The sequence below is a fragment of the Acanthisitta chloris genome, unplaced genomic scaffold (assembly GCF_000695815.1).
Source record: "Acanthisitta chloris isolate BGI_N310 unplaced genomic scaffold, ASM69581v1 scaffold20157, whole genome shotgun sequence".
NCBI lineage: Eukaryota > Metazoa > Chordata > Aves > Passeriformes > Acanthisittidae > Acanthisitta > Acanthisitta chloris.
Window position 1 is genome coordinate 7,379 of NW_008681185.1, and position 3,597 is coordinate 10,975.

Sequence of the window (3,597 nt, forward strand, 5' to 3'; positions counted from 1 at the left end):
GAGCAAACCTTCCCCTTGGGCTGTGGCATATCACCTCCTCTGGGCCATGCTGCAGCACACACGGATGAGAAGGTAACTACTGCACAGCACAGAAACTTTCTGAGCATTATTTTCTCCTCTGTTCCTGCTACATTTTACCTTTTTTCTCCAGACATTGTTCAGGCAATTTGTAACTTTCTTATAGACTGTGATTGTTACAGTACTGGAGAAAATATATTGGAACTGGAGAGAGAAAACCAAACTGCAACATTTAATCCAAAATTAGATCTGAAAACTCAGCCCTGGGGAGGGATTTCAGCAAAGCAGTGGGCAAAGAGCAGGAGTGGAAGGTTATCCCTGCAAGGCTGGCTGCACTGACTGTTCCACAGAAACTGCTCTCAGTGGTGCATCAGAATAAATACACTTCAGTGAAACAAACCAATGACAACTTAACCACCTCATGTTTGGCTCACAAAGTTCTCTCCTGTTCTGACTTCTCACCCACATGTCACACCTGGGAGGTGAACCCAGACAAAGCCACAGTGGAGAGCTTATGCTTCCTGGGAAGCTGAGGTGGTTATCTAGTCCTAGGATGATGTGCTCTCAGGCAGGGCAAGATCTGAGCACTACAGAATACTTGGACTCCCGTTCCAGAACAGGAAAGATCTTGACTGAGCTCCTACAGTCACTGTTTGAGAATGCTTTAGGCTCTTCCATCCCACTACATCTGTGCAAGCACTGGGAGAACCCAGGAGAAAATAACAGATTTACTTACTGATGTGAAGCTGCTGCCCTGAGTGCAGTGGAGAGCTCAGGTCCCAGCCTGGTTTCCATCCCCCTTGCCTTGTGAGGGCACGTGGCAGGACTTCTGATGTGGAACCTGTCAAAATAGTGACATCACTGACTGCACAATGCAGGGCACGTGGGAAAGACAAGCTGCTTGCAAGTGACACATGCTGCAAAGACTGAAGTGAGGGGATTTTTCACTTTGGCTCAGTGTCTTTCACTCAGTAAATCCTGTCTGAATGCAGTGTCTCAAAGCATTCCCAGCGTGTAAGATGTCCCTCCTACACCCACAGGAGAGGAGCAGTTTGCCATGGCAGTACAGCATCGCCCCCAAAGCAGCACATGACACTCGACTGACCAAGAGAAATTCAGAGCTCTTCCAAGGGAAATTTGGGTGCTGCCTATGACACATACATTTCTTACTGGTCTGACTGAGGGATCAACCTTTTGAGTTATCCCAACCAACTAAGCAAACCCACCCTGAGCCTCTTGAATGCCAGACCTGCTCAAGATGAGCATCCTTGGAAAGAAGACGGAGAAAGGGAGGAGGGTGCTCTGTGCCAAGGGATAGCTCTTCCCTACGTTTATCTTGATACAGGCTAAATTTGGTTCCTTCCTTGTGACTTTTTCCAAAGCCATATTCATGGAAGAAGGTTGGGGAATGCTGACAGGTGATGAAGTGTCTAGAGAGCACAGGAACGGGGTGGCTCAGTGGGTCTTAAAGATCATTAGGAGACCAGTGATGCTAATGCTGCTGAGGATTAGCTTCTTGTATTTATTTTATAATTCATTCTGCTATGTGTAAAGCCACCAACAGTTGCCTTAATTACTTTGTATTTGAATAAAGCCCAGACATAATACTGCTGCTAACCAGTACAATGATGAATCTGGGCACAATTCTGACCTGAATCAGTAGCACAACACATGTGCAATTAAATCTATTCAGCTTGGGAGTGCTAATTGTGCCCCCTCTGGTGCGAAGTGTTGAGTCTCTCGCAGTGCTGTGATTTTCCTGATTGTGGCCCTGTGTGTTGTGAGAGACAATAGCCACTTCTGCAATAGCAAAGTACATCGAGACAATTACCATCAACTTTGGCTTCGTTTAGTTCACCTCACCCTGGACACACAGGAGAGAAATGGGCTCAGATTCCTTTTCTCCTCCTTCCCCACTGCTTCAATGTCACCTTTGACATCAGTCTCTTCATACCAACTTTGTACAGTCCCATCTTTCCTTTCCAACTCTGTTGACAGCTGTCAGGCTGCAAAGACCACCACAAAACCCTCTCTGAGCTAAAGGAGAGCAAGATCTGGTCCATTTCAGGACTGTTTCACACATACCTTCTCATCCTTCCCCCAAGCCCTGTCACTGCAGATTTGCCCCAGAGCAGACAGTGACTCCCATTTGCTTCAGCTTCTGCTGCCACATGATCTTTCCCTCCTGAGGTTCTCTCCCTTGCCTTAGAACCCTTTACCTGCACCACCATCCTGCACACTAAGGAGGTGTTTCTGCCTCCTGATGCTCTTTCTATCCAGGTCTAATTCCCTCTCATGCCAAATTCCAGTTTCTGAACTCTGCACAGATTGTTTTCCATGCTCTAATCATGGACTGGGTCCCACCATCATGGCTGGAGATGTTTCCAGCTGGAAACTCCTTGTTATTGCTGATACTGAGGGAGTGGTCAGAAGAGTCTCCAGCCACCTCTATCTCCAGCCCAGCCTGGAGGTTTCTGCTGCCAAGTATCAAGAATCTAAAGCAAGGTACAAACTTACTCTGATTCTTCTACTCCCACCCAGAATTCAGGACACGGAAAGATGTCCAAAATCCCATTCAGTTCTCCTGCCTGGGCTCCAACTCTTTGTGCCTGTGCTTTTGCATCCTTTGCACAGATGCTTGTGTTGTTTATTCCTGTCAATATCTGTCAAATTTCATTTCTATTTCCAATGTCATTATCATGTTCCTCTACACTCAGCTCCCCCAACCTTCAGACACTTCTGTTTTCTCAGATTCTTAGATCAGATTTAGGTCTTAGATCAGGTCCTAGAGTAGAAGGTCTATGGGCTGTTTTTCTGGAGCTGTTGTATTTCATTGGCATTTGGTGGTGGCTAAATAGTGGTCAAAGCACAAATAAAACTGTTGGAATGGGAAGGTGCTCGAGTTTGGTTTGCATATTTTAGGCAGGAGCAAACTGGCTCAGGCAGCCGTGAGATTAGCTGAGAGTTTCTGAGTGTGGTCCTGACTCAGTGATGTTTTGGAACTGTTTCCCAACAAGCTTCACTAATTGTGCCATCAAAGGGAAAATACCTACCCTTGGGAGGCAAAACGGTGTTGATAGAGAAAACCAAACCAGGTTTGTTGGCTCACACCTCACACGTGTGTGTCACAGAGGAGCTCAGCTCTAGGAACCCTTTGGGTGCCAAGGCACCAGATGTGGCTTTTGCAGGTACGTTTTGTGTATTTCCACTTTTAATTTATATTCCATGTCCAATAAAGACTTTCTGTGACTTACTGGCTCTTATGTCCACAGATATGAAGATGCCCTGGAAGCACCCAGTGGAACCCAGGGGTGATTTGCAGAGTGACAGCAGGTTTCTACATACCACCAAATAAGAAAATCCCTGAGCAGCCTCACAGATACAATGAATGTCATTAAATACTTCACAAAAGCTATTTGAGTGAACTGTGTGAATCCTGGCCTGGATCAGAACAGTGTGGTCAGCAGGACCAGGGAGGTGATTCTGCCCCTGGACTTGGCACTGGTGAGGCCACACCTTGAGTCCTGTGCTCAGCTCTGGGCCCCTCAGCTCAGGAGGGACATTGAGGGGCTGGAGCAG